The sequence below is a fragment of the Hylobates moloch genome, unplaced genomic scaffold, assembly GCF_009828535.3.
Source record: "Hylobates moloch isolate HMO894 unplaced genomic scaffold, HMol_V3 SCAFFOLD_5, whole genome shotgun sequence".
NCBI classification, from domain to species: Eukaryota; Metazoa; Chordata; class Mammalia; order Primates; family Hylobatidae; genus Hylobates; species Hylobates moloch.
This window is the reverse complement of record NW_026652280.1, coordinates 120,131,045-120,156,838: the sequence shown is the minus strand read 5'-3', so window position 1 is coordinate 120,156,838 and position 25,794 is coordinate 120,131,045. Positions and strand designations below refer to the sequence as shown.

At 36.9% G+C, this 25,794-nt stretch overlaps 1 protein-coding gene and 1 long non-coding RNA gene across 7 annotated transcripts in view; both read left to right on the top strand.

The window, feature by feature from the left end:
* The window catches only part of NTNG1 (netrin G1), a 348,354-nt gene that overhangs the window by 114,697 nt on the left and 207,863 nt on the right, over window positions 1-25,794 (top strand). The gene's annotated exons all lie outside the window — the stretch shown is intronic.
* Window positions 8,358-25,794, top strand: part of LOC131383534 (uncharacterized) — a 32,718-nt gene continuing 15,281 nt past the window's right edge. The window contains exon 1 of the long non-coding RNA XR_009213674.1: window positions 8,358-8,566. This is a non-coding gene — a long non-coding RNA (uncharacterized LOC131383534). The remainder of the gene's footprint in view (window positions 8,567-25,794) is intronic.

Genomic DNA, 25,794 nt, shown 5'->3' with positions numbered 1-25,794 from the left:
AGACAGCTAGGCCACATGGGATTAGGCTGAGACTTCTGTCTGTTCTAGGCCATTTCACACTGTTTTAGTCTGCTTCTGAGTTCTTTCCCTAGTTCTCTTAGCAGACTGACTTTCTCTGCTCAGTTTTGCTGTTTCCCCATATTCTTCTTGCACATGAGTGGATTGAGTTTGCTAAGACGCTGATTACTGCTTGGATATCACTTGGCTTTGCATCCGGGCTCCCTACAACTAACAACACAGTCTCTTGGTATCTGAATTCCAAATTCTTAGGAAGTAGTGTTTTACTGGCTCAGGTGGAATATGGTTTGGTTCCCTAGATTAAGTGCCCCCTTCTATTTCAGTTGCTGTAGTCAAAGCTATAGCTTTATCTGATACAAAGATAATTACTTAGAATATCCCTCCTACAGGGGCAGTGGGTGGGGAATATTATCATTACCAGAGATGGGCATAGGCACAGTGCAGATGCCACAAAATAGGCATGGATCCTGTCACCGTCTTTACTGGAGTAAGATATATCTTAGTGTATTCTTGCAGAATGCCTGCTTTCTTTACTCTCTTTTGCCACTCCAGAAGCACTAAAGAATACCAGGGAAACCTATCGTAACCAATTATTTCGAAATCCACTCTTAATTTAATGGATATTTTCCAGAACAGACCTGCAAGTCTTAAGGTGGTTTCACTCAGCTTTCATGGGTTGAAACACAGTCTTGAGAAAGCTGCTGGTACTCAGTAGAGTCTGACTTAAATTGAGCCTTAATGCCACTGTACATTACATTCCTGAGCCACATGTTTGTTATAAATGCAGTCTGGTGACTTTTTACTCTTGAGGGCAGCCACACTCCAACAAAGGTTTGGTCTTCATGACATAAGGTGAAGTTCAATGATAAGAGTTAGCTGATAACATTTGAAATTATTGAATTTGGAATCCAAGTAAAGAAACAGCTAATAAGGAATGTATCTTTATCCTTTTATTCTAAATTCTCAGAATAACTTCCTTGTCACCTATTTTCCCCAGAAAATCAGCCAACTCTTTCTTCTAACCAATTTGTGTGTCACAGGTGTTAGAGAAGGGTACTCTTTTGGCTCTATTTCTCATTTCGTTTCATTTTCATTTGTTGGGCATTTATAATGAAGTTTACCTGCCCTTCCCCAGAAGGCAATTATTGGTTTAGATTGCCTTATAATTGTCTCAGGTCTTTAATGGCTTTGCTGATATTTAACAGTGTTGCTCCTGTTTCCTCTTTTATTTTAAACCATTTGTCCTTTTTGTTTTACCCTGACATTGATATGTGTTGTTCCTCTCTGTAAACAAAGGAGCCAACATCCCACATTGCATAAACATTTGTGTCACACTTTCCTCTCGAAATTAGTATTCTTTTAAACTGGTTAACACGTTTGTACTGTCTCTGACACCTTTAACTATGACAACTACGAAACAAAATAGTGAACAGTGAACAAACACATCACTGAAAGCGGATTAGATTAATTACTATTCGGGACAGTGCTTAGATTAATTATTTTGTTTGTCTAGTATGTTCGTTAAGTGGTTGCCTGATTGCTGCTTAGAAGATCGATTGCTTCTTACATTTACCTTGTGGTTTCTGTGGGGAAAATACCTTTTAGGATTCATCACTTCTCAAAGCCCAGGGGGCTTGGTTGACATGAGAATGCTCCAGTAAAGCTGTAAAATGGAGAACCAACTGAGGAAAATGTGTTCTTTAAATAAACACCTACAGTGGTGGCTAGAGTAGCCATCAGATCTGTTTAATATTAGGAGAAACAACTGATGATAAAATTGAGTTAATACGAACTATGCAATCTGAAAACCCAGCACACCAGTTGGATTGTAAAATTGAGGTGAATAAGCACTTCCCAAGATTTTCTCTGTATCCAATAAGCTAAAATAACAAAGTCTTGGTGACTTTGTGTTCATTTTACCTCTTGACTGTCATGTACCTCACTTCCCAGTAGCAGCCGCGTGAGGACTGCTGCTGCTACTGCTGTTTGAGTCTGCCTTGGCAATGGGGCTCAGGAGCTCCCCGGGCTCCTTCTGAAGAATCCACACCACTGCCCTTTGAGGCACTTGCCTCGCTGTAGGAAACTTCATGGGGTTATGTGATGCATAAGAGCATGCATTATCTACTGTGTTCAAGGGGTGACTGCCTGCAGTAGGAAAGGATTTACGATAATAGGATTTTGTGCAATGGGGAATCGTAACAAATTTAAATAGAAGAGTACTTTTGAAAGAAAAAAAAATGAGTTAAGGATTAAAAATAGAACAGACTTTTGTTTAGTGAAAGACTGAGCTAATCTCTCCATTTGGGGACACAAAAATACATTGCTTGCTCATGATTGTGTGTTATACCTATCTGTGACTTTGAATGCTTATGGCGGTATTAGACAAACAGTTTCAGTATTCAAAGAGGCTTCATACATCCCTGCCAAAAATACTGTACCTTTGTCCAGAAGAGAAATACTAAATAATCTTTCTATGTTTCTAGTCTTTTGACCTTAATACTTACATCTATTAATTATATTCATAAACAACTACAACACAATTACACAAAATACTTAGAAGTAGGGCACTGAAAATGCCTAGGACTTTCAATACTATAGATTAAAACTAAGGAAGCATTATAACTAATATGCATCCCAGCAAATGAGAAGGAAATAACCAACATAGTAAAATAATTAAAATAAAATAAAAGTTGCCTCATGTTTTAATCAGTCTTCCCTCTGTAGCTTGAGATTTCAGAAGGTAAGCTATTTACAAACATAAAATGTTTTTAGCATTTAAAAGCATTTTGAACTTAAGATTATTAAACATCATAACTATCATGTTATTATGGCAAAGATAGTTTTCCTCCATAAAGACACAGTCATTGCCCAAAGGAGAAGCAGCCAAGAGCATAGGTATTAGGACAGTGATAAATGAGAGGATGAGAGATGGAGCGGTTGTTTGTGATTTGGTTGGCTTACTACAATGGTGCAAAGACTGAAATAAAAGGAAATGCATTAGCCCAGATGAAAATATATTTAGGGCCTTTTTGATTAAGTTCTTCTTTTCCTGTGTGACTTGAAAGCTGAAACTCGATGGGAATTAATTTTTTAAACATCTTTCTTTCTCATTAACTGCCCTTTTGTCTCTTTGAAGATACCTGTCTATGTTCCAGTCTAATACAAAATTCTAGTAATTCAAGTTTTTCAACTTACCACCCACATTCCTGGATTCTGACAGACAGTGGGACTGAGGCTATTGTGGGGATAAAGATGCCTATGTAACAAGTTTTCTCTGGTTTGAAAACTTAAGTTCAGCACATTTAGAAATAGCCTGGAATGTTGAAAAATGAGCCCTGTTTTTCATAGCATTCCCTGATACCCTTCCTTTCTTAGCCTATTCACACGTAATTGTATCTTTTACAACTAAAACCTATTCTATTAAAATGAATTGCTTATAGTTATTATTATACTTAAAATATAAGTGTTTTGAGAAAGTTGAAAATATGTGTTTGGAACCTCACTGGGCTGTTCATAAGCTATTGTTTTAATTGTAAAAGCAACAAATTCAATGCATCTGTAAGAATGTGATTTTAAGTTAACGAAACTAGTTTTCATGTGTTGTTTATTAAAGTTATTACGTTACTTTATGGTCACACCTCAAACATTCTCTGTAATTATTTGATGGCTAAATGTGGCTGTCCTTTTAAGAGGAAAATGACTTTATTGATCCATTGTTACTCCCAACACACAATTTACTTTAATTGTCTTTTCCTCTTATGGGCCATGAGGTTCCCACTGGCCTCTCAATTTCCTCATGTAACCAAAGATATCTCTCAGAAGCTGGTAACCAGGGTGGTGAGGACTTGGTGTTTTCTGGAGCAATGAACTGCTAACTGGACTCATTCATTCAGTCAGTGCGTCAATGAGCAAATGTATTTATGCACTATTGAACACTTACACAGATTCTACACCGCATACTTTTATTTTCTGTATGAATAGATGGCATAACTCCTGCTTTCAGAGAGCTCAAGATTTTGTGAGAGGACCTGCAAAGGAGCAAGCAATTAACATAAAGAGTATTCGAAGTTAGCATAACAGAGCCCAGAGAGGTAACAGAAGGTGTCCCAAGGGAAGGCAGAATAAGAGCTCTCAGAAAGGAAGAGCTAAGGGGAGGATGTCCAGGCAGAGAATGCCGCATTTGCAGGCAGCTGCAGAGAGAACCTTGCTCTAGTAGTTCCATGAGCCTGGACGGGAGGAGAGGAGAGAGCGGGAGAGGAAGACAGGGCAAGGAAGCTGTTGGGGAAGGCTTTGGAAGCCATTCATTTGGCGTTTACCCTGCAGAAACTAGAGAGCAAGTGAAGGATTTAATCAAGAGAATGACTTCTGTCCAATTAGTATCAAATTCTAACTGAATTAATCAGCCATACTTTATGCCCTTCCTATACCTGTCAAAATGTCCAAATTGTTTTTTTTTTTTATTGTCCAAACTGAGCTGGCTTCCATTTCTGACAGATTTGACTTTGAAATGTTTTTGCTTATCTGATAATATGGAGATTTTTCTTTCTGGTCTGCATCTCTGACTTCTATTTTCCTTCCTCAACTACCTGCTGGAAAATCTTTTATCATGCTAAATTAGAAAGGTAAATATGCTCCAAAAAATAATTGTAAACAATATTTAAAAAGAGATTGTGTGCTATTTATATGATATTAACTACCTGCCTTTATAGTCATTTGGACTGAATGAACCAGTTTAGAAACCAGTTTAAATCATAATTCATAATATTCAAAATAGAAAAAATCTTAGGAGGTCACCGTGGAAACATCACTGAAATATATTTTTGTTAAAAGTATCCCAAGACTGTAGAACAGCTAGATCTAGAGAAATATTTGAGAAAAGTAGACTTTTGATACGTGTCCTTCCAAATATTTATTTTATATTTGAAGTATAGACTGGAAAATAAAAAGAATGCCTTTCATCTCTTTAATATTTTGCCTCAACTTCGCAGTCAGCTCTTTGGAACTAGAGGATTTACTTCTTTTTTCTTTAAGATAATGAAAAGACCAAAACCTATCAGTATGGTCATTTTGTATATCTTAATGAATCAACTGAAATGCTACACAGCTGCTCCAGTCACCTGATTTGGAATTGATTGTGAATATATCCAAAACTATGTAGCCAATTCGATCCCTGCATGTAGATGGGGGTCTGTGGATGGGCACTGTGTGGGGGGATTAGAACCCTCTTTGCATGGACTCCAGCTGAGAGAACCCTTCCACATGTTAGCCAGAGACCCAGAGTAGGGGTAAGCAAATGTCCTGCAGAGGCATGGCAGAGAGCAAAATCACAGATGCAGCTTGCTAGAATTTCCCACAACCAAAATATCTTATTCTTCCAATGACCTCAGCAATGAAAAAGTATCCTACATTTCCACATTAATAGTCCAGTTTTCCTTTTCATGTTTCTCCTTTGTTTCAGGAGCCTCAGGCCTAGGGTAACCCAGAAAGCCTTCTTTCCTCCAAGGTTATTTTATTATTTAGGACATCATCAGTGATAATAGGAGCTCCTTTCCCATTTTAAAATTTTGGACATGTGGGATTAAAACATTATACGAAAGACACTCTGGGGTTAATCACTAAACCTACAAATGGTATCGGCAGTCTTGCCCTGTGTAGATAGGATCATCTATGTTTGGGTTTATGGGATGAATATTATTAAACTGAATGCTCTTATTCGGATTATATTTTTTTTATTTAATGTTTTGCCCAAGGCAAGTCTTATTAAGTGTTTTAATGGCTCTAAGAGTTTTTTTTTTTTTTTTTTTCATTTTATTAGTGGTTGAGAAAAAAAAAAAAAAACATGATATTACTAAAACTAATTGTCATTACATTAAAATAATGCAGGTTTATCTCTGAATTAAAGCATGTTACTTTATCTACTCAGACAAGTGACCCCAAAAAACCCACCTCTATAATACACTCCTTAAATTGCATTTTATTTAAAAAAAAAAGCTGGAGTATAAACTTAGATCCTTTTTAGTGGCATGCATAAGCATAGTTTATAATAACAGCAAACACTCATGGCAATTTGAACATGCCAGCATTCTTCCATGAATTAATTTCCTCACAAGATACCTGTTTAAGGTGGCTTCTATTATATCCTAATTTTCCAAATGAGAAAACTGAGGTGTGGGAATTAAATAACTCACTTGAGTTCATAAACAAGCAAGTGGCAGAGCAGGATTTGAACTCAGGGCCCATCTCCACAGGGTACAATTGGCCGCTTCACTGAATGCCTTTGACAAGGGGGAGAGTTCAGATTCCACGCAGTGAGCCCACTTTGGCCGGCCCAATCTGGAGGAACAGACTTTGGTCTGACAGTGTAGCCATCTTCATACAAAGAGAATAAAGTCTTTTTGTTGTTGTTGCTGTTGTTGTTATTATTTGTTTTAATCCTTGGAGAAAGGGAAAAAAGTGAGATTAGAGAGAATGCATGCGTTATCTGACAAATCCAAAGGGAAAATGGAAAATAAAGTAAGGCAATAATTTAAAGGAGTCCTAAAAATTAATCAGCTCTCTAATGGGGATGACCAAATTTTGATTGATACTAGAGGCAGGAAAGTAAATTATTAGAAAATGCTGGCTTAAGAAATACATTGTAAAAATGGTTGGGTTTAAAAATCATAAAACCATTACGATTGTAAGTACTTTATTATTCCAATTTTCTTTTCTATTTTTGTGCTATGTTTTTTTCCGGTATATTTTTATTCAATCAAAGCTCCAGAGCAGTTTGTAATGTTAAACTTCAAACTGTTTCCGTCTGCATTACTGGCTCTTTCACACTAAAGTGCCCACTAGATCAAGGTAGCAAGTGTGTTTGTTGGAAAAAGCTCGGTGCTATAAATAACAGGAATAAATTGACAAGGTTTCCTGAAAGGATCACCAGTGTTAGGAAGCATGTGTAAGGCATGAAATGTAACACAGCTTTAATTTACTAGCCCATATAACCATCTAAATTAGACTTAGAAAATATCTTTAAAATCATTTAGTTTAACTCTGAACTTATTATTTTGGATAATTTTCATTGATATAAATCCAGAACCTATTAGAACTCATTTTTTAGGTCATTTCCCTCAAGCTCTTCTCTTTAATTTTCCTTCCTAAAATATTATTCTGTTGGGAATGAATAATTTACATTTGCTACTTCTGTTTTACCCTCATTATATGTTCCTCCTCCGCAAAATAAAATCTCCATCTTACTATTTGCTTTGTTCAAATACCAGTCAACTATTTCTCTCTAGTATGTGAGATGTGTGTGCCGTAGATGACATATATCTTTTGCAGACTGATTTCTTTTGATTAGGTCTCTACTTTTCTTCTTTAAATAATTATTAAAAATCTTTATAGTTTTCTGTATATCTTGGGTCATAAATAGATTTCAGCATTCTGATATTTTAATTATAATCCTACTGATTCAGAGTCCAGAATAAGTCAGAAACTTGCTAAAAATAGTGACCTAGGTGAGAGGGACACCACAGAGCTTAGATAGTACAAATGGTTCATTCTCTTCATTTGAATGCAAATTATAGGTTATCTAAAATATGACTCTGGAATGCACAAGAAGACACACACTGAAAATTAAAATTTTGGCCATGTCTCTTCATGACAGTAAACAGTGATTGAAAAGTGAAAATACTCATTTGATCCTCTCACGATACTAGTGTTCTGTGATAACATCGTATAAAAATGAATGAGCTTTTTGCTCTCCCAGCTTTCCAGATATCCTACTTGAACTGACCTTGAGAAGAGTGATTTTTGCCAATACAAACTCTAAAGAGGCTTTGGCGGGTGGAGAGAAGATGATCCTCTTCTTGCTGGCTACTTTCTGAGGCTGCTTTGGGACTTCTTTTCACACTCACCTCAGAAACAAAATGTAGGGATAATGGGATCCCCATTTCACTCTGATGTTCTACAGCAGGCAGAGGGTCTACCCTGCCACCAACAATAGCTGTAGTCGTGACAACAGCCTTCATAGCATGATATTCAGTTGTAGCATCAGCAATAAGACAAAAGAAAGTCCTGGAGTCACGTACCCGTGGAAGCATCTGTCTCTGGCTTTTGGTCAAGGTCTTCCACAGCAGTCACTACCATCATTAAAAACCACGTGTTTCAAGAACACATTACTTTTGAGAATGCCAGGGCTGAGTTACTCTTGTTTGACATTCTCCCATCTAGCTCCTCTAGGCTCCGGAATAAGAGAATAATCCCCACCATTATTACCAAATAATACTATTGTCATGATGCTGATGTTTAGAGATCCCAAGAAATCAGTCAGGTGAGTACTCCCCTTCTACACCACACACGTACAGCTCTGGTTTCTTCCGTTGGCATTTCTACTGCTTCTGTTGCCTGACAAACCTGATAAATGAAAGCCACTGATTCAAAGCCAATATTTTACACAGAGAAAGGAGATCCCAGCTGGGACTACTCACCAAGGTTAGTTCATAGGCAAGAGAAAAAAGCAAGGAAAAGGATCTAGAGACCTTGGTGAACTAAAGCTGCAGCCCAGGTAAGTACATCTGAAGAGTGGTACAGTTATGATGGATCAGAACCCAAAGAAGTAGGAGTGCTGTTGATATTACTGGTTCTTTAATTCATTCATTTTTAAAAATTATTTATTCTTTAATTCATTGATCCAGAAAATGTTTACCAGGTCCTGGGTCCTGTGCCAGGTACTATTCTAAGTACTGGAGATATGAAAATGAACAAAGTAGACATAATCCCTGCCTTCATGTAATGGATAGTCTAGTAGGGAATAAAGATGTTAGACAAACATAAAAATGATTATTTAATCACAAATATGATAAATGCTTTGTAAGCATCTAAGATTTTCTTAAAATACCAGACAACTTCCAGTAGCCAATTTGATAGCAATAAGGGAATTTGTTAACATCAGGTGGAAAACGCTGGCAGTTAAAACTCTTTGTCTGCATGTTTCACAGGATTAAAAAAAAAAAGCTCTTCAGAAGATTTTAAATAAGTATTAATATTTTACTTTCAAGCCTGTTGTTGATTTTAGATGATCAATTTGCTATTTAAAAAGATAACAACTATATTATATCATTTGTGGATTCCACATTGTAATATGTAAGGTAAACACAAAGTTCGTATGAGGTTCTCTGCCTGGGCAATGTTAACTATAGAAAAATTACATTCTAGGAGTTTACTCTGATTGAGGAAAATAAGATACACCTTAAAATAACCACAAAACAAGAATATGAGCTAAGGCCCTTGGCAGTTAATGTACCTAAGTGCTGTTTACATATTTTGAAGCTAAACGTTACAAAGACTTTTTCTGATATATATATTTACATTAAAAGTCTTATAAAGGTATTTTTCAAAGCCATTACACATGTAGTAACACGATTAGTAAATCACATGAAATCTGAATGACTTTAGAAAGACAGGGACACATGAGTGGAGACTGGGAGGACGATTAGGTTCACTACTTAGGGAGGCCAGAATGGAATCTTTTGTGGGTAATGAGGGCAGTTCAGGGAGAAGAGGGCAGTAGAAAAGATATTTTGTCACAAAAGATTAAAATGTGTCAGGGAGACAAGCATAGGTCAGTTGGCTAATATAGAGATTTATTTTATTGTTATAAAACAGAATATAAAAGTAGGTTGGGGTCTAACTATTGTGGACTTTGAACGATCAACAAAGGAGTTTATATTTTATCTGATATTTTACGCCATTGAAGGTTTTAGGGCAAGGGATTGCCATGATCAAAGTAGAAGAATCAGTCTGGCTGCAGCCCACATAATCATGGTGACATAATAAATTGTAATGACTCAAGGTAGTAGCTGGAAATTGAGAAAGAAATACATGAATTAGAAGGTATTGAAAATCGCTTATGTTGACTTGAGACAATGGTATTCATCTTTTCTGTGAGTGTATTTGTCTTCTGTTTAGAAGAAGACAAAGCAAATGAAAAACAATCTCTTCGTTCACCCCCAGAAAGGGGTTGAGAAAGACAAATAAACGATTATTCATAATCCATTGGTTACCATCTGTTGGTAGTGGACAGAGATGAAACACTTTTTCGCTGGTGCACAACTTTATTCTTAGCTGTGAACGTCTGTAATTAGAGGAACCACCATAGTGATGCTGAATTGAGAAATCAGCCCATTAGAGGATCTGGTAGTAAAGGAATGGAAATCATTATCTAGCACAAATAATGCAAAGTTGGTCACTTACTCATGTGTGAGTTACTGTGCAAACAATTCTGATAAAAGAGAGGGAAAAGCTATGGAATCAATATTGTCTTTATTGTGAAGAGGAATGAGAGTGAACAAAACCCTGAAGCTTTGAAATGTGGTAAATCTCAATACATTTACTCTGAGAATGTGACTGCATCCCCACAGTTCTTCGGAGAAAGGATGTGTGGGTGTGAGAGTGAGTGGGTGTGTGGGAAAAGCTAATAACAGTTCTAGGTTAGCTTCCTTCCTTCCTTCCTTCCTTCCTTCCTTCCTTCCTTCCTTCCTTCGTTCCTTCCTTCCTTCCTTTTTTTCTTTTTTTTGCTTTACAAAGCCTTTACAATAGGAGTTTTACACCTTTGAGGCCAATGCTAATTTTTGAGACATTTTATAGTCTTTCTATTTAGGCATTAATCAGGAAATTGGTCTTTTCAAAGTGTGAATCATGAATAGTGAATATGAAACATTTTAAGAATGTAGTAGGAAAGATATTAGCACTTTGGGGAGTTTGCTTAGTGGAGTGAGGGAGCTAATGAATACTCTGAGTTATCTAGCTCTTTTCATCTATGCTAATTAGCCTTAACAAGGCAAGTTAAAAAAATTTCTTTCCTAGGCTTGTACAATGTAACTTCCCACTTAGCATTTCTTGTCTCCTTACAAGCCTTATAACCTGAGGCAATCCCAGATATTCCTTATGGGAAAGACATATTTGAGTTATGCTCACGGCACTTGCCTTTATTAATTTTATGAAAAAAATCCATTTTAACATTCGTTTTCATATTTGAGTACTCAAAAATTTGAGGTTTGTATGTAACCATTGTTGGGATTTTTTAAAAAGAAATGTTATAATACAATCAATCATGACCCAAACACATCTTGATGAAATGTTCTGAAGTTTCATGTCTTTAAAAAAAATGTATTATACTATTTCTCTTATGGTTCTGATCATAGTTTGTTGAAACATTCCAAGGAATTATAGTTCTAAGCTACCTTGTATTTGACAGATGTCAGTAGATGACAGGAGATTAATCTATAGTCCTCGCTCTCTCTTGTTATTTGATTAAACAGATCTATGCCACCATCTTTCCTTCTTGCCTATAGAATACACACCCACACGCCCACAAACACACACACGCACTTCTATTTTTCAGAATTCTTAGCCACACCCTCTCCCCTCACCACTACCGTTTTTCCACCCTGGTGCACATTTTTGTAGCCATTGCTCTTTAAGGTGACAGTGAGAGAGACTTCTTATCGATCATCTGACCTCCCACACAATTTGTTGGAGGTTGACACACTCCCTGCCATTTTTGCTTTGTGGAGGCTGAAAGGTCCATTCATTACAGGGATGGCTTTATTAAAGAAGCAACCCCCAAATTCGAGTGGATTAAGCCATCTAGCTACACAGTGAAATCCTTCACAATCTTATGACAATCTATGTCCCCCATCCTTCCCTATGAAGTTAAAAGACTATATATAGATTTTCCTTTCATTTTTTATAAATGCTCCTTGGATTTTTCTATCATACCGCCCTGTATTCTCTGAGGATAATTCTTAGCCGTAGCTCCTTGTGCTTATTTCTTTCTAAATTGGCAGTTTTTAAAATGAAAATCATTTTGCATCTATTTAGCTTATCTCAACATTTTCTCTGTTTACATTAGTCTAGGGCACCTTTGAGCCATTTCCTTTTCATTTCTTTTCCATTTAGCCTGGATGTTTGGCCCTATCTGTGATTAGTGAGAACTGAGGCAGAAGCTGAGTCCATCCTTCGGTCACTCTGTACAGCTTTCCTTGGAAATTCCGGCCTTGAGGAAACATACATTCACACATAGCTTGTTTCCTCCAAAATAAAGGTTTTGATCAAATATGCAGGAAGGACGTTTTCTGTGACTTGGGTACAGTAGGAATTTTTGCATATTGGCCTCTCCCACTGCTGTTGAGCACCTTGGCTGTGTCTTTGCTCACCTCCGCCCGTCAGTGTTCTGCACAGCAGACACTAACAAGTATTTATTCAACGAATGAATGTGCAGATGAATGAACATAGCATGAAGGACTAATGCTGGTGTGGTGATTGTGTCTTGTTTTCTCATTGTTCCAATATTTTATCTCAGTTTCCTCTCTCAGGAGAATGCCTCCTTGAGGTCCCTGAAGAATTGCAGAATAGTAGATGCTGATAAAAATTTATACCAAATCAGTGAGGGGATAAGGAAAGGAATCTAGAAGTATCTGCAACTATACTTTGGTAAACTGTTACAAATTCACCCCTCCAGGCTCTATAAATTACTTTGCCAGAAAAAAAAAAAGAAGGGTTTTCTTTAATGAAAAATTCAAATACAGCACTTCTCCTTCCCTGATTTTAACAGTTTGGCAGTGGATTAAAATGAGAGTCTGGAGGTAAGAAGACTTGCTGAAAGGGAGTCAACTAACTATGATAAACAGAATATAAGCATTGAAAAGTCTCCATTGTGAGTTAAGATTTGCAGGCCTGCAAGCCTAGTGACATAAATGTCATATGGAGATTCTAAAAAGCAATGAGTTCTATCTGTTAGGTGATTTAATTACATTGACCCTTAGTTATTTTGAAATCACTTGTTTACAACTGGCTCTAAATCAGCTTTCTGTTACATTTTCAGTATAAGAAATTGAAATTATAAGAATTATGGGTTTAGACATCTAAGTTGTTTTAACACATTCAGTCATGTTCCTCTTTGGTGAGAAGTAGAAGAAATTATTTGTTTAAGAAATATATAGGAAAATAAAGCAGAGCTATGAATGCATAACAAAAATGGGAGCACTCTCTCTGGTGGTCTGGTTGGCCTCCTACCAGGGGTGAGTCTCTTTAATTCAATATCCAGTAATAATCAATGTATCTGAAAAGCACATCTGTACATAATGGACAAATTGAAAATGCTTCCATCTTCCTACTCCTTGTTTCAGAAAAAAAGTCATCTTTTCAATCTTTGTGCTTTCTTTGCATTTTTTGGGCACAATTCTAATTGCACGCTAGTCACATTTTGGAGTAATTTTTTAATTGCTTATCTTCTTCTTTTTCCTGGAATGTTAAATCCTATGTCTCATTCATCTGTTTTCTCCTATCAGTGTCTAATATGTGGTGATATGAAATTGGGACCACTGAGAAGTATCACTTGAATAGTGAATATGGGAGGGGAAATGCTTATATGAGGAAAATGTGCTGGACCCATTAGTCCATTCTTGCAGGGCTATAAAGAAATACCTGAAACTGGGTAATTTATAAAGAAAATAGATTTAATTGGCTCATGGTTCAGCGGGCTGTACAGGAAGCAAGGCTGGGGAGGCCTAAGGAAACTTTTAACCATGGCAGAAAGTGATTCAGGCATGTCTTACATGGACGAGGCAGGAGGAAGACAGTGAAGGGGAAGGTGCTACACACTGTTTAGCAACCAGATGTCATGAGAACTCACCCACTATCATGAAAACAGCAAGGGGGAAATAGGTCCCCATGATCTAACCACCTCTCACCAGGCCCCTCCTCTAATATTGGGGATTACAATTTGACATGAGATTTGGGTAAGGACACAAATCCAAACCTTAGCAACATTTTTTTTTTTTTTTTTTAAGTTTAGACCTGGTGTTACAACTACATAACCTGGATCAAGTTATTTAACTCTCTAAGGTGAGAGTTTCCTATTCATAGGAAGAGGAGAATAGTCACCAAGAAGAAGCAAAAGAAAGATTATGTGTGGACCGCTTTCAGATCTGTAAAGAGCTGTTCAGTTTATGTTATTATGTTAGCATTTCAGCCAATTGGAGTGCTCTTTGGGTCTCTCTCCACTGCCTCAACATGTTCAGTGAAAACTATCAGTTTATCTAAAGTTTCAAGCTGTGGGTCTCATATACAGATTTCTTTCACTTCACGTCAACCTTGATTTCCTTCCCTCATAAATTCAAAGCACTAAAGGGTCAGAGTTAAAGGTGTATGATTGCATCTTGGAAACTACAGTCTCACTATAGTCACAACACATTGTAGTACAATGTACAGAAAATGTCAAGAATATAATTCAGAAACTGTTCCTCAGCTACTTTAATTCTTTCAGTTGTGCATTGGGAGATGTGTTAAAATGTCCATACTGAGACTTCACCTTTGTCATTTGTAAAAAGGGATGACAAGACCCACCTATAGGGTTGTTATACAGATAAATGAGATAATACATCTTAAACACCTTGTACAATGCCTGTTCATCATAAGACTTGTAATGAATAGTAGCAATGGAAGAATACTAGGAAGGTAGGGTGTGTGTTAGATTTGAGTGCAGGAGTTGAATTTGCATAGAGGTAAATCATGAAGAAAGGGTCTGAGGTGACTAAGCTAATGCAAGAATCAATGTCAACCCAGTTGTTCAAACTGAAACCTGGGTATCAACTGTAGCTTGTCCTGTACCCTCATGCTCATTCCTAAAATATTCAATTCACTACCAACGTCTATCAATTCTAACTTCTTTCAGACCTACCTAATCCTCTCAAATTCCACTGCACTTTTCCATTCCCAGTACCTCTCTCCAGCCAGGATCCCTCCCACTACTCTCAGTCCCCAGGGTGTCCACCATACTCTTGCCCTCAGGTCTTTGAACATACTGCTTACTTAACATAGAGCACTTAGCCCCTGGCTGCCTTTCCTTCCCCACCTGAGCACACACCAAGCACACATACATTAACTCCTAGACTCCTTTCCTCCAGTAGGTCTTTATCATAACATTGCATTTCCTGCTTATTTCTCTCTGTCCTTCACTAGAATGAGAAAACAAAAAGCACTCTGCTAACCATCAAATAAGAGCCTACTTTCCACAAATTCTCAGCACACACCTGACAGTCTTCTTGCATTCAAACTCTGCCCTTCTTTCCCATACTGTGGATAAATTGTCCCCATTCTAAGACCAACCTTTCTTCATATACTCAATCCCATCTCTCTTACCAAAGTGAGGACATTACTGCGGATATTCTTCTTCTTTTCTCCTACATTATCATTTCTCTTTTATAACATCATTTGTGCAAATATGTAAAAATACATCCCATCTTCAAAAAGAAAAACAAAAATCTCCCTGTACTTCATATCCCCTTCTAGACATTGCCACATTTCTCTACTTCCGTTTACAACAGAACTCCTGGAAAGATTTGTCTATACTGGCTTTCTCTACTTCTTTTACTTCCATTTCTTTCCTAACCACTCTAAACATGCTTGGGTCCCTACCATTGTAACAAATATAATTCGTGTCCAATAACCATTGATCTCTGTATCACCAGTTCCAAGGGTGAGATCCCAGACTTCACCTTTCTGGATTGATTGACACATTGGACTCAGTTGGTTACTCCTCACTTCTTGAAACTGTCTTCACTGGGCTTTTTGGACTCCTTGATCTTGGCTCTCTCTCATCATTTTTTTTTTTTTGGCTTTTCTTTACCGGTTTCCCCTTATCCCCCAACCTCTTAAGGTACACTGTGTTTCCTCTTCTCTATCTGTACTTTCTAACAAACCAGTCTCATGGCTTTAAATGTGAACTATATGTTGATAAGCCCCAGATGACTCAATCTCAGACCTCACTACTGAACTCCAGAGTTACTACCTATTTCACATCACCAAGTTCCTATTGAGCGTTTCATGGTGAACTTATCTAAGATGAAATGTCCAATTCCCACCTCCTTCCCAAAACCATTCTAGACAACTCCAGTTCAGTGCAACTCCATTCTGCCAATTGCTTAGGCCAAAAATCTTGTAGTTGTCTATCAGTAGTCTCCATCACATGAAAAACCTTGGCATCTTTTCTTTGTCACATCCAATTTATCAACAAATATATCTAGGAGCCAACCCTCCAAGCCATTGTCATCTCCCATGTGGATAACTGAAGTAATCTGTCTGGTCTGTTTCCACCCTTACTCCCTGTAATCTTTTATCAAGATGGTATTCAGTACAAATTTTTTTTAATGTAAGGCATGCCATGCCACTCCTCTGTTAAAACACTTCACAGTGTCTCAATATCTCTAGTAAATAAAAGTCAATCTATTTTTAGTGACCCAGCTACCTCCCTGACTTCATGTCCTGTGAATCTCCTCATTAGTTTACAAATCCTGTAGGACTCTCTTTTGGCGTCTACTACATCTTCAAGGATGCCTTCACTGAAGGGCCTTTGCACTTGCTATTCTCTCTGGCTGGAATTTTCTTACTCTGCAAATCTACATGACTCACTCTCATTCTCTCATTTTCCTCAATTCTCTGCTCATTTGGCAGCTTTTCAGTGAAACCTTACTTTATCACCTAATTAAAGTAGTATCCTCATTTCTACCCTTGGCATTTCCAGTTATTTACCCTGCTTTATTGTTTTCCCCATAACACTTACTGCTTGCCGATATACAATGTTAGTTAGTTTGTTTGTTGGCTATTATTATCCACATGAAGTCAGCTTTGTGATAACAGGGATTCTATAGGTCTCCCCTCCCATCATTTGTCTTTATCCCCAATACCTAGAATAACATCTGGTACATGGAATGTGCTTAAGAAAATATTTGTTAATTGAATAAATGAATGAATGTTCCTCTTAATTGATTATGGGAGACGAGGATATCAGTCATTTCTTCTAGCTCTGCAGCTAAATATACTAGTGTAGAGTAAGATTCTTATGGTTGTAAACTTGGCATGTTACATTTTATATCTTTAGACTACTTAGCAGATTCCATGGCTGAGTTACTTTTAGAGATTTTCTTTCTTTTCATGTTCAGACTTCTGCCTTTAAATATCATAAACTTAAATGAACACATAGACATCAGCAGCTTTAAACAGTTCTGTACTGATGCCCTCACAATAGTGGTCTAAGCAATTGTTTTGCTTTTAGCATAGCTGGCTCAGTAATTTCTATTTATGTTCCAAATGCCATTGAAAAGCCACTGAATATTACTCAAAGTATGTCAATATGAAAAATATCATCAACTGCCATTTTATTTCAAGCTGGGCTTCTGCACAGCAAACTGTTCCAAAGTTGGTGAAAACCAAAAATCCAAGTCACCTTAAACAGAAAGACAGATGTGCAACAGTGAGTAACTTTTTAAAACAGAAAACAAACTTAATGTGCTGTATATTATTTTATTATTTTCTTAGCATTTTTTGGCCTGTTATTTGTATTGAGTTTTTTCTGTTATAGTGAAAATTGTTTTATTATTTCCACAAATAGTTTAGTAAGATATGAAAATCTCATTGTAGACTGCCATGGTTAGCTTATTTCTTCACTCACTCTCATGATGTCAAAGTTCAGACTTTGGAATCAGGCTTGTTCAGCTGGAATCTAAGCTCTTTGAATTTTCATCTCAGTAACATCAGACAAATTACTCAACATCTCTAAGACACAGTTTTCTCATCTTTGAAATGGGAATAATAAGGTTGTTATGATGATAGAAATAATTCCTATATAACACTCGATATGCATTTACTAGTATTTCTGATGTTATTAATGGGTTCTCTTATGCTGTAGGAAGAGCTGTTTACCAGTAGTTCATAATTTGGAGCTGGATATATTATCTCCAAGATACAAACTTTTTCTTCACTTTCTAAACAAAACCCATTAATCTGAATATGTGGATTCCCACCCCCGTCCCCTGCCCTGCCCGCCAAAGTGCAGTGTTTTCTCCTTTCTCTGAGTTTGAACTTAAAAATTAAGTTTTTCATTGATATTACATTTGCTGGAAAGTTTGTTTTATTTGCATAATACAATATTTATTTTAAGAGAAGACACTTACATTGTGAAGGCACTCTCTCCATAACAATATATAACTTATAGGATGATTCTAATGATAAAGGAATTAGACTACACATCAAGTAAGTTCATTTAAAATAATGAAGAAATTATTAAGCAACAGAAAGTGTTCTACATATTCAACCAAAAGGATTTAAAAGGCAGATTGCTTACCACAAAAAGTAGACAACAATATTTAGACATAAATCTAAAATTAAGATAATTTAAATAGTTATAATAACTTTGTAAAGATACAGATTGTAATTTTGTACTCCAGGTAGCATAAATCGATCCAAACTATATTTTAATTGATATTGTAAGAATTATAATCACACAAAGCCAGTTAGAAATCAAGTCTAACCTAAGCAAATTTAACCTCTTTAGGCCTTTATTACTATTGTTTGTAACCTCTATGTTTTCCTTTACCATTTTCTTCCATATTCAGCTTATAAATAATTAATTCCCTATACTCAGAAGTTGTATTTAAAACAAAACAACAAAAACACATTAATAACTAACAGACATCAAAGAGTTTAATGACCCAGACCAGCAGAAGAATAAGAATCCAAAATGGCTTCGTTACGATAGCAAACTGATATATTCTATTGTAACCTTTATTTTGCTGTAGATGGATATTTCATTAAAAATAGATATTAGAGGTAAAGTTATGTATACAACACAGAGAAATGTAGTTGACTTTTCCAAATCTGGTAAAATAAATGATTCCCCATCTTTAGGTGAAAAAAAAATGCTACTTATCTGAGACGAAAATATGATAAGATATAGAGCTTTGCAGAATAACACTCCAATCATGTTGGCTTCATGAATATATATTAGTGACTTCAGAATCTAGGGCATACACTGTCTTTTAAATGCATTTTAAAAAATGACATTAATGAAAAGAAGGAATTATGGGGAGGTAAGACCTTGTTCTGTCAAGTTTAGTACCTGTTCTAAAAGCAAAGATTCAGAGTTTTAAGCTAAAACCATCTCTTCTAGTTAAAATACCCTTCTGACCAGATAGTGATGCAGAGAACTTTTAAAAGTCAAATGGAAATCAGCTTGATAAAACATTCTTGGTGTTTTTAAGTGACTCTCCAACAAATATTTATCGAGCACCTCGTTGTGTCAAACCATGCTTTTGCAAATGGCTCAGTTAGTTATCATCAATAATAGTATTGTCTAGATTCTGAATAATAATAATATTACTACTAATACTACTAATAATATTCTTAAAGGGTCTAAAAGCACTTTGCTGAGTCTCTTTTTTGAGTAATGTTTTTTCCATGTGGCAAAATGTTTCCTTCTCTGAGCTTTTTTTCGGGAACACAGAATAATCATCATTGTTCCTTCCTTGAGTTTATAAACTAATGATTCTCTGCATTTGCTCCACCACTTTTTAGCTCTCTGCTGGGCTAATCTAAGCATCAGAATCCTTGGTGGTTAATAAATGAGCATCTTAGAAAGAATTCCACTGGGAACATGGTATTCAAATCAGCCCTCCAGGGCATTTTGTTGCAGTGAATTCCCACAGGTACATGGCGCAAGATGGAAACTTCTCTTGGGAAGGTTATTTATGTGCTCAGCCTGTCTATATAGAATTCAGGTATAGAATACCTGAAAACACTCAGAAGCAGCCGTCCATTCCCGGAAGGAACCATTTCCCCTTGTATACAGTCGAGCAAGTGAAAGCCATTCTGTATGCAGGAAAAGTTGTCAAGGGGCAATATTGAGGTTTAATAGTGCTCTCTAAGTTACTTGAAAAACAAATCTTAAAAATGATGTAATGTATACATTTGGCCTTCAGTAATGTTGTATTAAAAGGATAGGCATTATCTTGATCTAACCATTAAGTACAAATGCTTAAGCAGCTTAAAGCCCTGAAGTTGGAAGCACTTAGAAGCTCTGGTAAAATTGTCCATAATACAAACTAATCTAAATCATCATAAATACTTAAAGATTCTTAGCATATCTTTACTATCATTGTTTAGCAAGCAGCTTACTTTCTCTAGGATAATAAAGATGCAAAGATCAATAATATACTATTTCTTAGTAAAGGAATCAAATGCATATCTATTTTTTCCTCTCTATGAAGGCTGTCGATTTTTTCTTCTTCTTTTTGAACAATATCAGGCCTTGCTAGATGGCATGAATTACTCAGAAGCTTACAAACATCAAGGTAGGGGGGTCCTGAAAGGTGTGGTAGGGGTCGCTGAGCAGTGAGAATAGCCGGGAAGAGAGTGCTGAGTGATGCAGTGGAGAATGTATAGAACTGGAAGGGAGAGCCTGGAATCAGACATTAGGTTGTTTGAATCCTGAGAGAAGAATGTATTGGCTTGTGAATTAAGGCAAATTATTATAAACTACTGAAGTTACTTAAATCTCCCCTCTGAGAATTCTTAAGGGAATTGCATGAGATAGGCCTTTGAAAGTTCAAAATGTAAAGCAACATAGTTGTTGTTGTTGTTCTTGTTATTTGTAGGGAAGAGGTTAGTTTGGTTTGTTTTTTTAAATAGAAGGAACAGGGATCTGAAACAGCAGCCATGCTTGCTGTCTTTCCCAGCTTCTTTTCCAGTCTACCACGGAATGCCTCATGCGGTGACTTATACCTAGTAGGTGCTGTCTGAATATCTGAGGAATGAATGAAGCTTTTTTCTCACCGTTCTGAACTTTGCAGTGTGAATTATGTACTTCCTTATAATGATGTTATTTTTATATATGTCATCTCACCTGTTAATTCATGGGCCTCTTGTCGAGTACATATCAGTCATAGTCATGTACCCATAGTACCCCAGTTGGTGATCTCCAAATATGCATTAAATGAACTAAATGCATGAGATATAAACCCATCAAGCTTAATAGTTTCACTTTTTAATTCCTTTTTCTTTCTGACAATGTTCTCTTCTCTTCTGAATTACTGGAGTGATTTATCATGATTATCCAGTAACTTGACTAAGTGCTGAGAATTTGAGAATTAAAGCAAAACTCTGTGCCTTTGGAACTTACCATTTACTAATATCAAACATGTAGGAGCTCTTACCATGTGCCAGTCACCCTATTAAGGAGTATATTTGCCACTGAGTTTGTATAATAACCCATTAAAGTGGGTATTGTTATTATTCACAATTTCCAAATGAAGGAATTGGGACTTAGGGAGTAACTTTCACAAGTCCCCAAGGGGGTAGCACTGGGATTCTAACCCAGGTAGGCTGTTTCCAGGGCCCATTCTGGGAAAACAAGTAACATGATGACAAGGTATTATGTGCTAAGTGTTCATGGAGAATTTTTAAAGTGCCATCAGATTTCAGGGAAATGAAATCGCTATGAATTTCCTATTTGAAAAGATTTGGTGGAAGCAGTAGAACTGGAGTTTGAACTGCCTAAGAGCAATAATAACAACTGGAAACACTTCTATTGCACTTGACATGTGCTAAGGACCTTTGGTTAATAATTAGGTCATTTATGCCTCACCACAACCCTATGAATTAGGTACTATTATCATCCCTTCCTTTTACCAATGACCAGACTGAAACACAAGACTTAAATAACTTGCTCCAAGTCACCCAGCTAGTGAGATAAGGGGTTTGGGGAACAGCAGAGAGAGAATAGGTTGTCCAGATGAAGGGAATGCTGTAACTGTGTAGGCTTTGGAGAGACTCAAACATATTCTGCTACCTGGGGATTTTCTCTGGGCAATGAGCAGGAAAGCACTGGAGATAAGTTAGCTCCCACTACAGACAGATTGTAGAGGGTTTTAGATATGTTGGCTGAAGAATTTATATTTGATTCTATGCAGGCATTGGAATACTGTTAAAATTATTTTTCAGCATTTATTGTTTAGCATTAGATTATCTATAATGGTTGCAGCACTTTGTCAGCTTAGACACTTTCGTCTGGGAAGCCTCCTGACCACCCTTTCACCACTTTCTCCAATTCTGGAATAGATGCTTTTCTGTGTTCCCTGAGGACCCAGAAATCTTTGTTCTTGTGGCTCTTACCATATCTTTGTGCTTCCCTTTTGCATTAGTCAGGCTTCTCCAGGGAAACAGAACTAATAGGGCATGCGTACGTGTGTGTATAATATAATATAAAGAGATTAATTGGCTGGGCACGGTGGCTCACACCAGTAATCCCAGCACTTTGGGAGGCTAAGGCAGGTGGATCACCTGAGGTCAGGAGTTCAACACCAGCCTGGCCAATATGGTGAAACCCTGTCTCTACTAAAAATACAAAAATTAGCCAGGCATGGTGGCAGACGCCTATAACCTCAGCTACTCAGGAGGCTGAGGCAGGAGAATGGCATTAATCCGGGAGGCGGAGGTTGCAGTGAGCCGAGATCGCGCCACCGCACTCCAACCTAGGCGACAGCGAGACTCCATCTCAAAAAAATAAATAAATAAAAATAAATAAATAAATATAGAGATTTATTATGAGGAATTGGCTCATACAATTACAGAGGCTGACAAGTCCCATGATCTGCAGTTGGCAAGCTGAAGACCCAGGAAAGGCAATGTGTAGCCCCAGTCTGAGTCCAAAGAGCTGAGAACCAGAAGAGCTGATGGTGTAGTTCCAGTCCAAAGACCAGCAGGCTCAAGATCCAAGAAACAATGATGTTTCAATTAGAGTCCAAAGGCAGGGGAAAAAACCCATGTCCCAGCTTAAATCAGCCAGACAGGATGAGTTCATTACTCAAGGAAGGGTCAGCCTTTATGTTTTATTCACTAATTGGATGGAACCCACCCACATTATGGAGAGAAATCTGCTTTACTCAGTTTACCAATTCAAATGGTAATCTTACAAAAACACCCTCACAGACACACTCAGATTAATGTTTGAGCAAATGTCTCTGCACTCTGCATCCCATTCAAGGTGACATATAAAATTAACCATCACACCTTCATCATTCCACCCAAAACTGATGGGCTCTAGTAAAAGAGAAGAAGGGCTTCTGTCTTATTTTCCTGAGAATCCCACAGCACTTAGTACAGAGCTGGAATGCAGAAGTTGCTAAACTTAATTGTGTTAGCCTCCTGAATATGTTCTGGACAAAATATGCTATAAATCAATTTTATCTAGTTTTGTTTTATTCTTTGTTATCTTGAGTATATATATTTGATGCTTCCTGTGTACATCACAGGTAGGGATCAGACCTTTTTGCCTTATAGCTTCTGTTCTGAATCTGATTCCTTACTAAGGAGACTCTATTAAGTACTTGTTGATTACAGTCTTTTTTGTGTGAGGAGGAAAATAGTACATCTAGACATTTATTTACTAGACTTCAGCATTAGCAGTCAATCATTATCTCTTCATAGCAACATTGTCCCACTTTTCAGGTCTACCATGCTCCCAAAAGTCACTGTCAGCTCTGACCATACCTGCTGTTCACCACTGCTCACATATCCCACATACTTGCCTCCCCTCCTGCCTTTGCTTATGCTATACCTTCTGATTGGAAGCTTTTCTTCCTGCATTCTTCACATGGAGAATGCCTACTCAAATTTCAAGGCTCACATCACTGAATCTTCACCTTCAGCCTTTCTCATGTGGAAGAATCCATTGTGTCTTCAAGCAAGTTCCCATAACACTGGGTGTCTACTTCTGCTAGAGTTTATTCAAGGAGTATTGCCTTCCTTGCCAGTCAGTGAAATTATAGGGGTCAAAGACAAGGTCATATTCAATCTCTGTATCTTAAGCACCTAGTACTCTACCTGACACACAGTAAGTAGTCACTAATTGTTGGATGAATAAACTAATGTGTACAATAAGATTATTAACAATGATATTCATTGCCTAGTATTCCCTGGCCTCCTTCCAGGTCATTTAAATTTTCTTTTTCTTTGTCTTATTGAAGAGATGGGATAAACAGTCATTCTTTAAATTTTATCTTTAATGGTGAATAGAGGTCCTCCAAGAAACAGCTACTGTAACAGGATTAGATATGAAAGAGATTTATTGGGGAGAACTGCTTTGAGGAAAAAAAGAAGAAGCTGGGGGAGGCTGGGAAATTTGTCAGATCACCATGCAGGTTTAATCCTTGTGAAGGAGAGAGGGAAGGAATGAAGGTTGGATATGAAAAAGTGTTACACTATGGTGCAGTTTTAAGAAAGTTTCAGCCAATGGGGAATCTTCCAGTCAAAGATCGCCCACCAGAGGGAGCTTTGTATCTCTCAGGAACTGGTTGCGTTAATATCCTTGCTGAACTCAGTTGTTCCCTGGGAGCAACCCTTAGCAGTGTGGACTTCCTAGTCAAACCCAGAGACGGGATTTCAGAGCCCAGAAGCCAGGGCCCTTGGTCAGTTACAATCCTTGCAGTTAGATTTCAGAGCCCACATTTTCTTGGTGACCACAGTGGCTTGAAACCCTTGAGGCAGTAGGGAATGTCCTTTATTCCCTCTACAGTCTTGCATCTAAACATATTTTAAGTACAAAAAGCTCTCTTTAAATAATGAAACTATAGAAAGTGCATGGAAATGTTAAAACCATTTGAAATTATTTAGAATCCTAGGTAAGCTTCAATTGTTAGCTAATTCTGACATGATATAGAAAAATAAAATATTTAAGTGAACAAAATTAAAACACTACAGGAAACTGTGGGCACAAATATGTTTCAAAGAAAAATCCAAGGTAGCTTTTTTGCTTGGAAGTTTCTAATGAGTAGATGTTCTACTAGGTCATAGTTTTTTGGATCTTACAGTTTAAATTCAAATGGCTTCCTCAGAAGAATCACATTTGACAAATTGTTGATGCTGCATATCTTGTGAGAAAGAACATGTAAGTCTGTTGTATAGAATAGAGCATATCTAATTTATAGGAGTTTTAAATGACAAGCCTTTTCTAAATTCCAAAAGGCTTTAAAAATTTGCATTCTTATGAATAAACCAGTCTTTCTTAGAAGCAACCTTAACTCTAATAAATAAATAAAACCCAATCGTTATTTCATATAACATTTTTCATGCCAGAAAGAAATGATTCAAGATAATATATGGCATAACTTCTAGAAGGCAGTGCTATTAAAAACACGTGATTGGTTTCCCTGCTCAATCCCACTCTAGTTCCCAGCCCCTGCATTTGTCCAGGCGCTCACTACTTATCTCTGGATATTTTCTCATGGGCTTCATCTTGTTGAAAAAGGCCTTTGCGTTTCCTCCCCACCCATAGTAATCCATTACTTCCTTGAAGATACCTTGAATTGGGAAGGACTACTCTTTTCCAAGAAGTATTTCCTAAAGAACTATTCTCTCAATTATCTCTTAGAGGCTACGAAAGTAATATGAAGTGTTGTCATTAAGTATTTGCATTCTTTTAGCACCTATATAAGTATACTCTACACTCTACTAGGTACTCTCTTACATGTTGTCTTTTCCTTAAGGTCTTGTCTCATGTATTAAATAGAAAAGACTTCAGGGAAATAGACGATTCTTTTGTTCCTTTAGTATTCACAAGCATGTAGTAGATCCAAAACAGAGGCTTTTATTTTGTGTGTATTACTTTTTAAAAATCAGACTAAGTGCTTATGATAAGAAAACCCAAGAATTGAGGGTCTTTTATTCATTCAATTTCACTGCCTAGAGGCAGTCTCTTTTAGTCTTTTCTGTTTTTGTTCTTATGGTGAATTTATCTCCATAACCTCTCTTTCAATGAGGAAGTTTTAGACAATACGTACTGATTCCCCACTATGAAATATGAGGATCTAATAATGGGTGCAGCACTATTTTCACTAGTTTATCGCTTTTTTTCATTGTTTGATGGTTGTTGTATTAATTTGTCTTCTGTTGATTATTTTT